Genomic DNA, 13,991 nt, shown 5'->3' on the forward strand with positions numbered 1-13,991 from the left:
CAGACCTCTCCTGCCGCCACTGCTCCCCTCAGCAGTGTACTTCAGTCCTTCTGCCTGTTCTGCTCTCCGCTCTGGCTCTGGTGAATTCTCTCACCCTCCCGAGCTTCTGACTGTACACAATGCTTGTATAAATAAATAAATAAATCTTAAAAAAAAAAAAAACTCCAAGAAAACAACTCAAAACAGGGACAGAGGAGCTAAATAGGTACTTTTCTAAAGAAGACACACATGTGGCCAATAGGTACATGGATAAATGTTTGTCATGTGCTGTCAGGAAAATGTCAATTAAAACCACAATGAGTTACCACCTCACATCTGTGAGAATGACCCATTGAAGGGTGTGGAGGAAAAGGAACTCTGGCACATGGTGGGTGGGAATGATGTCTGGTCCTGTTAGTGGGCAGAATGAGGGGTTCCCTGGGCCCTCAAAACTGTACAGTCTACGTGGGATTGCCCATCAGCTGTAAAGACAAAACATACTCTAAAGCATAAGCCTTCAATAGAAAAGAACTTTAATACAGTTAGTATATAATAGAGAATCAGTGTGCAATAGAGAGAGAAAAGAGAAAGAATATAGTTAGAAAATTTCCCACGTGAAGCACCCAAAGTCACCCACCCCTCATGGGTAAACGCCCAGCTGAGGCCTGAAGGCCTGCCACAAATCTAAGGCACCTACTGGTAGAGACCCATGGGAAAGGTGCAGGAGGGGCCAGGAAAGTCTGGAAGGATAAAAGCAAAATCAAAATCCACATCAAGATAACAGCTGCCATTGTCAGCCTCCCCATGGGTCCCTCACCCACGTCTTTGTCTCTTTCATGTGTCTCTTTCACGTGTCTCTTTCCATGTCCCCAACTCCCTGGAACAAGTCCAAGTCTAAGGAGGAAGCCTGGCTTCTTCTTCACATGTCTCTCTTCTCCATGCGCCTCCTCCAGTCTTCTTTCCTCATCTTACTCCACGTCTTCCTCCTCTTCCTTAGCTTCTCATCCCTGCTCAGCTCTATATTTCCTTGGGCAGGGCGGTAACCTGGAACCTCTCTTTTCTTTGGATAGCACATTGGTCCTGCCCCTATGGAAAAAAACATTAAGGTTCCTCAAAATAGACCTGTCCCATGGTCAAGCATCCCATTCCTTGGTATTTATCCAAAGAAGGCAAAAACACTAATTCCAAGGAATATGCACCTCCTATGGTCACTGCAGCGCTGTCTACCATAACCAAGCTATGGAGACAACCTAAATGCCCAATGGCAGATGAGGGGATAAAGAACACAAGCTATATATACAATGGAATACTATTCGGCTGTGAAAAAGTTGAAATATTGAATTTGCAACAACGTGGGTAGATGTGGATGGAATTATGCTATGTGAAATAAGTTTGAAGGAGAAAGTTAAATACTGGATGATTTCATTCATATTTGGAATATAAAGAAACAAAACAGGGACAGACTAAACCAAAACATAGTCTATATATATGACTGCAGAATTGAAGCTATGGGCTGGGGGTAAGAGCAGGAAACAAAGTAGGAAAAGAGCCCAATGGACTGTAGTGAAGACTGTGGGTGCCCTTAGGGTGGGTGTGATGCGGTAACAAACATCTGAAGAGGTGTAACCCTGTGCCTCTGAACACATACAGTGTGTAAACCAGTGTTACCTCAATTGAATAATACAATGGGGAGGGAAGAAGAGAATAAAGTAAATTGTCTCCTCCATCCATCACTGATCTCAGGACTTTGCCTTCGCCTCCTCACTGTCATGCAGGGTGAGGGGCTGGTTTCCCACAAGGACAGAGGCAGGAGGTGCAGGGACTCCTGGGGCTGCTCAGACCCCGCTGAGTAGAGACACTGCAGAGAGGGCGGCTCTGAGGGGACCAGAGACAGAGGGTCAGAGTAACCCCAGTGCTGAGTGAGGATCTGGTTCCCAAGGAGATGGGAGTGTGTGTGTGTGTGTGTGTGTGTGTGTGTGTGTAACAACAATGTCAGGATGCACAATACAAGATGATGTAAAGACAATTAACATCAAGCCCCAGAATAAATGAATTCAATCTCACAGAGTAAAGAGCATCAATACAACATCTCATTAAATTCGGTTTTGTGAAGAAGCAGCTTCTAAGCAGGACTGAAAAAGCATTGGACCTGAAGAAGAGGAGGATATTTAGAAATATCTCATGGTTGGCTTGAGGTGTGAGGAGCTGGACAGGACCCCTCCCCCGACCCTGGCCTCTGCTAGGATGTGGTGGCATCTTCACCCCTGACAGTTCCCTTCCCCAGTCCCCAACATTCATCTCCTTTGGAGTCACCTGTATATGTACATATATGTATACGTGTAATCCCAGCTTCTTCTTCATTTGTCACCTGTCTGGGGCATTCGGGTGGTGTCCATAGCTTGGCTACTGTAAATAGTGCTGCAGTGGTGACGGGAGTGCAGGTCCCTTCACAGGAGAGCGTTTATCCTCTGTGAGGAGATCCTCAGTGTAGAATTGCTGGGTCCAATGGCAGAACCACATTTACTCTTTTAAGAAACCTCAATACTGTTTCCAGAAGGGCTGGCTCAGTCTTTATCCAAAAACAATGCACGACTGTCCCCTTTTTTCCACATCCTTGCCAGCACTTGAGTTTCTGGTCTTTTGGATATGGGCCGTTCTCGCAGGTGTGAAGGTTTAAACCAGGAGATCATAAAGCCAGAAAATGTGGGCAAAAAGAAATCCTGTAACACTCAGGCCAACACAAGGCTGTCTCTCGCTGTGAAAGAAAATAATTGTGAAGAAATTCAGGTGAATTACCTGAGTGTTAACAATATAATGGTCCACTGCATTCTCAAGATGTCCTCCTGAAAGCATCCCCATCACCTAGACCCAGGCTCTCTGCCTCAAACCCCATCCCCACGGCAGGCCTCAAGGGTCTCACCTATAGGGACTAAGATACACTTCAGAGCACTGGGACTGTGGCTGCCTGGGGGAGAACACAACAAAACTTGGTCAGAGATGAGACCACGGGAGGAACTGATGAGAGTGACTCCCCCATGGGCTCCATCTTCATTGTCCCCAGGGGCTCAGGGATCCAACCCTTGAACACACTTACTTGCAACCTGAGTGTAGTTTCCCCCTTGTCCTCCCATGGGAAGAAGCATCATGTGAGACCAGGGAGCAGCCAGGTCAGAAGACCTAATGGAATCTTTTAATCCTGCAGAACAGGGAAGTTTCCAGAACTGTGAGTAAAGACCCAGGTCAGGACTGGGAAAAATGAAGAAAGGAGGTGAGTGGGACTGGACCAAATGCCCTCTGGGCAACACCCGTGTGTGTGGATGGTACTTCCCATTAACCAGGCAGGGCAAGTTCTCCCTGGGACATGAAAGCTCCTAGTGGACAAGATCCCCCACTCCCTTCCCTACCTGAGCACTTCTTCTACCCCCTCACACATGAAGCCACCTTGTGTCCAATGAGCACACCTCCAAAGAAAACCAAGCCGGAAATGAGGACGACAGCAAGGATGGAGAACTGAGGAGGTGGCACTGGAAGGGAAGGGAAGGTCAGACCCTGAACCTGAGGCCTCAGTCTGATCTTCTGAAGGTCTCGAGAAGGGCTTCTGATACACCTGAGTCAGCCTCTGTGCCCACATCCCCCTCAATACCCCATCTCAGGACTCGGGGTGCAATCAGCCCCTCATGCTTCACATGGCACGTGTATCTCTTCTCCTCTCCAGAAGGCACCTCTATAGCTGCCCACTTCTGGAAGTTTCCATCCCCCCTCCGATCCCGGGCCTGGTGTTCACCAGCTTCGTTTCCTGGGCCAGGTCCTCCCCATCTCGCTGCCAGATCAGGGTGATGTCCGCAGGGTAGAAGCCCAGGGCCCAGCACCTCAGGGTGACCTCATGCTCAGAGATGGGGTGGCGGGTCACATATGGCGATTGGGGGCCTCAGTAGGAAGAATCGGAAATTTCATGCTTTGTGTTTCCTGCATGGACACTGAAGCAGCCTCATGTGACCATCCTGCAGTGGACAGAACAGTATGCTTGGAGGGAGGAGCACAAACCCCAGAAACCAGCCTGGTCTGGGAGTCCGGGATAGCAGGTGAGAGCCCAGGGTGGGATGCAGGTCTCGGAGCATTTTGTTGCTGACTTGGGTGGAGGGTGATGACACAGACAGGCAGGAGTGAGATCTCCAAAAATGCTCTCTGACCAAAAAACAAGATCTCGAGAGAGAAACTCATTGTTCCTATGATGGCTGCTGGTCAAAAAGATCCTGCGAAGGGTGATTTCAGGAGTGGTGTCCCCTCTTTCTCAGGACAAACTGGATTCCTTAAGTGTCCTTCAGAAAAAGTAGGAGCCTCTGGGCCAGTCTCCATCCCAGAGCTGGAAAACGTGGCCGACAGCTCCCTCTCTGGCCAGAAGGGGGCGCTTCCTCACCATGATTCCATTTCCCTGCGGGGTGCGCGCCTCAGGGAGATCAAAGGCCCCGCAGCCCTCTCACCTCTGAGCTGCGGCGCCTCCTTCCCCATCCCCAGGAGTCTGGGGGCCCCTCCACGCACCCGCCCCCAGGCTGCTCCCGTCCTGCTCTGCCCGACCTTCCCCCTCCCCCTCGCGCCGGGGAGCTGAGCCGCGGGCCCGCCGGGTCCAGGCGCGCAGGTCCCCGCCCAGGGCGCGTCCCCGGCGCCGTCGTGGGGAGCTGGTCGTGCCCGCGGGGGAGGCGCCGTCGGGCCCCGCGGCGCAGCCCAGAGTCCTCTGGATCGTGGGAGACCCTGAGCCCGGCCCTGAGGTCAGTCCCCTGGTCACCCCACCCGCACCCCTACTTCCAGCGCAGAATAAATGTAAACTTAAAATCTCGCGGGTGAAAGTCCCGCAGGCTCCTCCCTGGTCAAGGGGCCTGGCAGGGGCCACGGCCTCGGAGGTCACGGGACCCCGAGATTCGGGGCGGGGGGTGGGGCGGGAGCGGTGACCCGCCCCGGCCCGCGCTGCTCCCCGGCCCGGCTCTGGCTGCGGCGGCCGCGCGGGGCCTCCAGGAGCGCTTGGAGCCTCCGCGCCGAGTGTCTGCGGAGCCGCGTCTCCTCGCCCGACCCTCCCGCCCCGCCCGCCCGCCGCCCAGGGCCCGCGGCTCCGCGCTCTGGCCCGGGAGTCGCTGTGGAACCCCCGAAATGCGTGTCGTCCACGTGGCCCCCCGCGATGCACCGGGGCTCCCCAAGGCCAGGCAGGACACAGCGGTTTCTAAAAGCCTCAGAGAGCGGGAGTCTCGGGGCAGGGAGGGGTGAAAGCCGGGTGGACCCTCCTCCCGGGGCAGGTCCTGAGTCCTAGGGAGGTTGGGCAGGGGGAGAAAGTGAGACACAGGGCAAGCTAGGAATTAGGCAGTTTTAGGGACACTGCAGGAGGGGACCTCGGAGAATTGAGGAAGGCTTCAGAGATAAGGGCAGCAAGAGGAGTATAACCAATTCCACTAGGGAAAACAAACATGCCAGGACCAAGGACAACATTGTTAATGCTGGTCCTGGTTTCCTTCAGGTGGTAAAGGGGGGTAGAGATTGGAGAAATGGAGAGTGGTTTAATTTATGGTCACATTAGAAGGGCAGCTGTTTAACTTCAATGCAGGGATGCCCATCCAGAGGACTGGGCCATAAAGATAAAGATGCAACAAATGGGGAAAGAGAAAGCTGTTAGATAAGGGATGTGAAGATCCCCCACTCAGTAGCAGATTAAGTGAGACAGCCGAGAACTAACCAATCACAGAGAGACTGGTGGAGCTTTAGAATAATGAGGGAAAGAAGGTCTATATTCCCTGAGACACGACTCCACTTTGGCTTCCTTGCCCCTCCCAGGCCTGGTTTCCTGGCCTGGGAGTCCCACTTTATTTCTGCTCTTTTTCTCCTCAATAAACTTTTTCTTTCTCTAAACAAACCTGCCTCTTCTCGCTTGCTTGCCTGAGCGTCTGCGAAGTTCCTGCTGCGGCTTCATGAGACACCAACCCGTGGTGATCTGGTGGCTGGGACTCAGCGCTGCCCTGCAGCCTGGGATCCATTCCTGGCTGGGAGACTAGGCCTGACAATTCCGGTATCAAAAGTGTCCAGGAGGGAGGGAGCTCCAGAGACTGAACATGGGCAGCCGGTCCAGAAGGGGCAAGACTCGGGGGCACAAAAGGAGGAGGCAGGGTGGGGGGTCAGAAAGGGACCAGGACTGAGGGGCACCACGGGGTGACAGAGGGGCCTAAGGCAGCAGTTTCCGCTGCAGAAGCCTTTTCCCTCCACCCTGCTCTCACCAGCCCAGGTGTCTGTCTGGGCCAGAGCCCTGGAGAGAAGCAGCAGGAGGAGGGTTGAGGGCCCCATGACCAGCACTGCTGGGGTCTGGGGAGCCTCTGACTCTAGGCTGGTGGGTGGAGACTTACCTGGGCAGGCAGTGATGCTGACTGGTTCTCTGGGAACCTCCAGGCACTGGGGACTGAGAACTGGGGAGGAGTCACAAGTGTCCAGGGCCCAGCACAGGTGGTGGAGACAGAAGGGAGGCTAAGGGGGCAGTGGGGTATCCCCAACAGTAACCTTCCTGCCCTAGACATGTTACAGGGCAGCCCCGATATAAAACGGGTTGCCTGGTTGTGGGTCCTCACCCGGGCGCTTAAAAGGGACTTATTAATACTCCACTACAGGCACACACAAAAGGTTAATAAAAGGTTTATTTACAAGGGAAAGGGAATTAAGGAAATGTACAACTCAGGGAGAAAATAGGGAAATAAAGTCTTTAATGTGTCCTACCCGATCCGCCGACCTGGAAACCCAAAGGCACTCTCAGAGCTGGCTGGACGCTGCGAGCTGGCGGAGTGCCAAAATGGGGATCCCCTCCAAAGCCCATGTGTCTAGCTTTATACCAACCTGGCTGCTTAACCCCACCCTCAGGTCCCAGCCACCTTCCCTTTGGTGGTGATGGGATTTGGAGTGGGGGGTGGAGTCCACAAAGCCTGTATGGAATTAGCTTTAGGGCATCCTTTTCCCCCTAACAGACACAGCCCTGGGGCCTGGAACTATGAGAACCAGACTAAGGGGCCTGGAGCTTTGCTCTGCCCCCTCATTTCCTCACCCAAAGCTTCCTCACCCTGTCTCCATGACCCAAGCGCTGGGTCTGCGATTCTCAGTCATTTTCCTTCCGGGATCTGCATCCAGTCTCACAAATTAGGGAGGACGCCAAGTGTAATCTTGTTTAGGAGGTATCGCTCCCCATATTTACCACACTTGGAATAAAGCTGAGTTTAATCATGTAGCTATTTATTTAGAATAATAGTAATAATCCAATGCATGTTAATAGAAGTGTTCTTTTTTTTTTAAGATTTATTTATTTATTTATACAAGCACTGGGTACAGTCAGAAGCGCGGGAGGGTGAGAGAATTCACCAGAGCCAGAGCAGGGAGCAGAGCAGGCAGACTGAAGTACACTGCTAAGGGGAGTAGCGGGCGGCAGGAGAGGTCTGCGTGCCATGTGGGACCCTCCTCAGGTGGCCGGGGAGCAGCCGGGGATCGAACCGGTGCTGCAGAAGCTGCGCGCAACTTCGCAACCCAGTGCTCAACCGCTGCGCCACCACCGGGGAGGCCCAATAGAAATGTTCTTAAGAAAAATAACTTGGGCCTCCCCGGTGGCGCAGCGGTTGAGCTTTGGGTTGCGAAACTGCCCGCAGTTTCTGCAGCACCTGTTAGATCCCTGGCTGTTCCCAGGCCACAAGAGGCGGGTCCCGCATGGCGCGCAGACCTCTCCTGCCGCCCGCTGCTCCCTTCAGTGTACTTAGTCACTCTGCCTGTTCTGCTCCCCGCTCTGTCTCTGGTGAATTCTCTCACCCTCCTGCGCTTCTGACTGTACCCAGTGCTTTTATAAATAAATAAATAAATAAATAAATAAATTTAAAAAAAAAAAAAAAAATAACTTATTTCTGAAAATAATCAGGGCGATGAGAAGAGTGGATATTTTACATTTGTTTATTTTTGCAATTGTCTTTCTTGTCTGTCTCATTAGAAGACGGTTGGATTTTCATGTTTCTTCATTTTTTTTTTTAAAGATTTTATTTTTATTTATGCATACAAGAGCTGGGGTACAGAGCAGAGATGCAGGGCATGAGAGGATTCACCAGAGACAGAGTGGGGAACAGAACAGGCGGACTGACTGATATATACTGATAAGGGGAGCAGCAGGAAAGTCAGGAGAGGTCTGCTGAGCCATGTTGGTTGCTCCCTGGCTGGCCTGGGATCGAACTCTGTGCTGCAGAAGCTGCGGATTGCTTCACAGCGCGGTGATTAACCCCTTGCGTCACCAGGGAGGCCTTCCTTCTGCGTTTAGTCTGTGGTTCTGGTTGAAGTCTATGAAAAATGTATACAGCCTCACACAAATATGTTGGAGTAGTATTCACATAATTATGAATATTCCACTTTGATACTAAATTAAAACTATATAGGTGGTATTTTCTCGAAGGTTACTTGCAAAGTCAAACCTCAAACAATATCACTGAGTATTTCTTATTCTATTACATTTCCATAGTCCTCTCTTGCATATTAATGGGGTCTTGTGCTATTGTGTGATTTTATTTTTAAAGATTTATTTATTTATTTACACAAGCACTGAGTACAGTCAGAAGCACAGGAGGGTGAGAGAATTCACCAGCGCCAGAGCGGGGAGCAGAGCAGGCAGACTGACGAAATACACTGCTGAGGGGAGCAGCGGGTGGCAGGAGAGGTCTGCGCACCATGTAGGACCCTCGGTGGCGGCGGGGGATGAACCAGTGCTGCAGAGGCTGTGGGCAGCTTCGCAGCCCAGCACTCAACCTCTGTGCCATCAGGGGAGGCCCTAATGTGTGATTTTTTTTAAGTAATATATTGTTTCACTAAGTTATAAAGCTCTTCAGTGTTCTTTACACTGGAATCAAATTATTTTTAAAAAGTCATTTTATTTTTCACCACAAATCCCAAAAGTAAAAGTAGTACTGGAAATTGTCAAGTTAGTGATGGGACACAATTTTCCGTATTCTGTTTTTTTCTGAGCACTTACATTTTGTCAAGGCGAAGTTACTGTCAGTTATCATTTGTCAGTTGATTTTCTTAAAGGAGCACACACTCATTTTCAGGACGATGTCTGCTAATTAACCAAATCAAATAGCCACAGTTTTTGTCATTCAGCCCTTCATGTGAAGATGGTATTGCAAATATGTTCCTTGGCACATGGTAGTTGAGAACGCAGCAGAAGTGCTCTGTGTGCACTTGCGTGTTATCACATCAGGTGCTGTAAAATGTGCATTTGAGGATAATAAAATAATGAAGATAATTTTCAATGTTTCAGCCAAGACACTTTGAAATGAAACTGGCTTGGAGTTGTGTTTCTGAGGTAAGAAGTGGTGAAGAATAACTACTACTACAGTTAGTAATATAAGCTCCATTTTTACTAAGTTTTACCTCAGCAGATGTCAAAATAGTGAAAATACAAATGGTGTCTAAGCAATGTTTTGAAAATAGTTTTAACCTCATGGACCTTGTGGCAAGTTCTGGGTGACTTCAAGGATTCCACAACCACACTTCGAGAAATGCTTTTCTCAGGGAACCAGGGAGCATCTCCCAAGTGTTCTCTGCCTTTGCCTCCTCATCACTTCCCAACATCCCTCTCCCTGGCTGGCTTCTGCCTCCCTAAGCTGCCTCCCCTGCAGACACAATGGAGAGCAGAGAGAGGACCCTGGAGATGTGGAGCTTGCACTGTCAGGTGAGATGGACACTGAGCAAAGGTGACAAACACACGTGTAAACCCAACCTGAGCCCCTGGCAGGATGGAGTGTGTATATTATGAAAGCAGAGAAGCAGGAGCACTAACTGCCCCCCTTCTGTTATTTTAAATAATATCAAAAGATGTAAAAAATAAATTAAAAACTGGGCCTCCCTGGTGGCATCAGGGTTAAATATCAGTGTTATCACTGTGTGGGACTGAGTTTGACCCCCTGCCAGGCATGGCAGAGCAGACCTCTTCTGTCTCACCCACCGCTCCCCTCAGCAGTGGATTTCAGTGGATCGGCCTGTTCTGCTCCCCACACTGTCTCTGGTGAATCCTCTCACCCTCTGCACCTCTGGCCTACACCCCAGATCTATATATAAATAAATAAATAAATAAATAAATAAATAAATCTTAAAAAAACGAACAAAAGAATACCCTGCAGCATCAGGTATAAGATCCATCTCAGACCCAGCAAACAGCAGAGACTGGGGACCCAGTGGTGGTACAGGTGCTACAAGACACTATGGGGGACTCAGCGGAAGTCAGGCTTTGTCGTCAAATGAGTTTGATGCCAAACTACAGAGGGTCAGTCCACCCAGCACTGCTGAGCCAAGAAGCCTGGGCTGGTCCACAGCCCCAGTCAGCAGTCAGGTACCACCTGGGAGACTCAAGGATAGCTTTTAAGTTTGACTTAATCTAGCCCTTTATTTAATTTCTCTATATCCATATCTAAGTGATACATTTGTCTTTCTCCGTTAGGCTTATTTCAATTAGCTCCATCCATGTTGCCCCAAATGGCATGAGTTTATGTTTCTTGATGAGTAGTATTCTATTATCTATGTACAACCCCTTACACAGCTCAGCTACTATAAATAGTGTTGCAGTGATGGGGGGCGGGGGGTACAGGTTTCCTTTGAAGTAGTGTAACATCCTCTGCGGGTGTGCTGGCACCTGCTGCCCTAAGGGAAGCTGGAGTCCCTGAGAGCACCTGCTTACTCTGCACAGGAGGTGCCAGGAGGTTAGAAATTCTGCAAACAGAACTTCTTCCCCAAATGAACTCCTGTTCCCTGAGGACATGCTGACTTGTGTGCATGATCCCTACTAATTAGAAAAACTTGTTCCAGCAGTAACTTATTCATGTGTATAAGCATAAACACAAATGCACGCTGTTTCCTTATCCCTTTGTTCATATCTTTAATAAGAGCTCAGGCTGGGAGAGTGAGAGGCAGGGCCGCTCTAGAGGGTTCTCCCCAGCCTCCCCCTGCTGCTAATTCATTTAGACTTCAAATCCAGTTCATAGCTGAGAACTTCTCATGGGCCGTCTGAGGCAGGGTAGATACCTTGGAATGGGACTGCTGGGTCCTATGGCAGATGCTCAGTTAATTTTCTAAGAAACCTGCATACTGTTTCCCATCAGGGATGAGCCAGTCTATATTCCCCAAAATAGTGCAGGACTGTCCCTTGTCTCCATGTCCTACCAGCTCTTGTTAGGTCTGGTCTTTTTGATATGGGCCATTCTCACAGGTATGAAGTAGTTTCTCATTATATTTTAAATCAAGGGATCTTGAATGGATCAAGAAGATGGGGTACACTTCAGTCCAGTGAGAATGCCCACATTAAAAATGAAAAAAACAGAAACATCAAATGCTGGAGAGAATGTGGAGAAAAAGGAACTCTCCTGCATGGCTGGTGGGAATGCAAACTGGTCCAACCACTATTCAGAGCTGTGAGGAGGACCCTCAAATTACTACAAATGGATCTACCTAATGATCCAGCAATTCCATTCCTAGAAATCTACTCAAAGGACACAAAAACACTAATTCAGAAGGAAAACTGCACTGCTATGTTTATTTCAGCAATATTTACAGTAGCCAAGATATGGAAACAAACCCAATGCCCCCAAATCAACAAATGAGTCAAAAGGTTTTGGTATATTTAAACAATAGAATATTACTCAGTGATGAAAAAAGACAAACGCATCCCATTTGCAGCAACGTGGAAGGAGCTAGAAGGAATTATGCTCAGTGAAATAAGTCAGAAGGAAAAAGAAAAACAACAGATGGTTTCACATATAGGAGGAATACAGGGGAAACAAATAAGATGTAGGGGGAAAATAATAACAGTATAAAGCACAACAAAGCAAAACAAAAAAACAGACAATTATAAACCAGAGACATCCCGCAGGGGAGCCTGAGGGAGAGGGATGGGAAGGAGGGAGGGAGGCGCACAGGGGGCTGTGGGCATGGTGCACGGCTGCATTGGTGGAGGAACTTCTATGGGGACTACACCTGAGGAGAAAAAACAAACATTGTTTAAAAAGAAACAATGATGTAAAATATATATATAAATAAGTTAATTTAAAAAATAAAAATAAAAGAACTTTTACAGTTAAAAAAAAAGTCTTATCTCCAATCCTGGTAACAAACACGGTAACAATGCTTGTCTGTCTGTGCTCACCTCCAGTGTGGCCATGAATACAAGGAGATTCATCCTGACACTATAGTGGGGAGGGAGGTGGGGAACCAGTCTGGGTTTATCTGAAATCCTCTCCCTGCTGCACAGGGAGGGTTACCCTGGAATAACATTACATCTTCCAAGAGCTGAAGGATCCTGCCCCATCTCTCCCTCCCTTCCTGCACCTTAAATGAAGGCTCAGCTCAGTAACTGGTGTGACCTGGGCTAATCCTGTCCCTGGGCCAGGCTAGCAGGGCACACACACTGTGTGACTCCCTCCAGCTCTGGTCTAGAGAGAAAGTAGCTGCAGCCCACGGAGGCAGTGACCCCTGGGAAACAGAGGGGATGCCAGGGTGGACCTCCCTGACTCTGAGGCCTGTGTATTTTCTACAGTGACCCCAAAGAAGAAGAGCTTGAAGTGAACATTGGGGGTTGGGGAGGGAACTGTCAGGTGCAACCACATCCTGGCAGGGGTCTTGAGTGGGTCCTACCCAGCTCCTTCAGCTCAGTCCAACCACAACATATTTCTAAACTTCCTTCTATTCTGAGACCCAGTGCTTCTTCACGTCCTGCTCAAAGACAGCTTCTTCCTGGAACTGTACTGATTGAGGTGTTGTGCTGACATTCTCCCTCTCTGTGAGATTTGAATTTATTTATGCTAGGACTTGATGTATAATTCTCCCCTATTTTCTTATGCTGTGTGCCCTGTCTCTCCTGTTACACACACACACACACACACACACACACACACACACACTCCCCTCTCCTTGGGAACCAGACCCTCACTCAGCACTGGGGTTACTCTGACTCTCTGTCTCTGGTCCCCTCAGAGCCACCTTCTCTGCAGTGTCTCTACTCAGTGGTCTCTGAGCAGCCCCAGGAGTCCCTGCACCTCCTGCCTCTGCCCTTGTGGGAAACCAGCCCCTCACCCTGCATGACAGTGAGGAGGTGAAGGCAAAGTCCTGAGGTCAGTGATGGATGGAAAAGACAATTTTTCTTTTGCTCAAGATAGTTTCTCCCCTCAACCATGATTGTATTATTTCTACTGAGGTAACATGGGTTTACACACTGTATGTGTGCAGAGGCACAGGGTCACACCTCTTCAGGTGTTTGTTACCACTTCACACCCACCTAAGGGTACCACAGTCCTCACCACCATCACCCGGCCCTCTTCGCACTTTGTTTCCTACATCACACTCCCTCCCTCCCCTCCCACATAGCCTCATATTTCTTTTTTTTTTTTTAAGAGAATTTTTTTTTAAAGATTTATCTTTATTTATTTATACAAGCACTGGGTACAGTCAGAAGTGCGGGAGGGTAAGAGAATTCACCAGAGCCAGAGCGGGGAGCAGAGCAGGCAGAAGGACCGAAATACACTGCTGAGGGGAGCAGCAGGCGGCAGAGAGGTCTGCGCGCCATGTGGGACCCTCCTCCGGTGGCCGGGGAGCAGCCGGGGATCGAACCAGCGCTGCAGAGGCTGCGGGCAGCTTCGCAACCCAGTTAATTGGGTTCTCAACTGCTGCACCACTGGGGAGGCCCTCACATAGCCTTATATTTCTAGAGTATGTTTTGGTTTAGTCTTGTCTGTCCCTGCTTGGTTTCTTTATATTCCACTAATGAGTGACATCACTCAGTATTTGACTTTCTCATTCTTACTTATTTCACTTAGCATAATCCCCTCCACATCTGTCAATGTTGCTGCAAATTCAACTTTTTCACAGCTGAGTAGTATTCCATTGTGTCTGTCTACCACCTCTTCTTAACCCACTCATCTGTCATTGGGCACTGAGGTGTTTCCATAGTTGGTTATTGTGCTCAGGCTGCAACAAGCACA

General features: G+C 49.4%; 1 long non-coding RNA gene across 1 annotated transcript; it reads right to left on the reverse strand.

Annotated features, from left to right (window-relative positions):
- Window positions 1–517: 517 nt before the first annotated feature.
- LOC129146308 (uncharacterized) lies at window positions 518–3,990 on the reverse strand. The gene is made up of 3 exons (XR_008552870.1): window positions 3,764–3,990; window positions 2,776–3,175; window positions 518–1,065 (listed from the first exon to the last, which is right to left on the reverse strand). It is a non-coding gene; the product is annotated as an uncharacterized LOC129146308 (long non-coding RNA).
- Window positions 3,991–13,991: the final 10,001 nt, after the last annotated feature.

The sequence above is a fragment of the Talpa occidentalis genome, unplaced genomic scaffold (genome assembly GCF_014898055.3).
Source record: "Talpa occidentalis isolate TD23 unplaced genomic scaffold, MPIMG_talOcc4v2.1 talOcc4.2, whole genome shotgun sequence".
NCBI classification, from domain to species: Eukaryota; Metazoa; Chordata; class Mammalia; order Eulipotyphla; family Talpidae; genus Talpa; species Talpa occidentalis.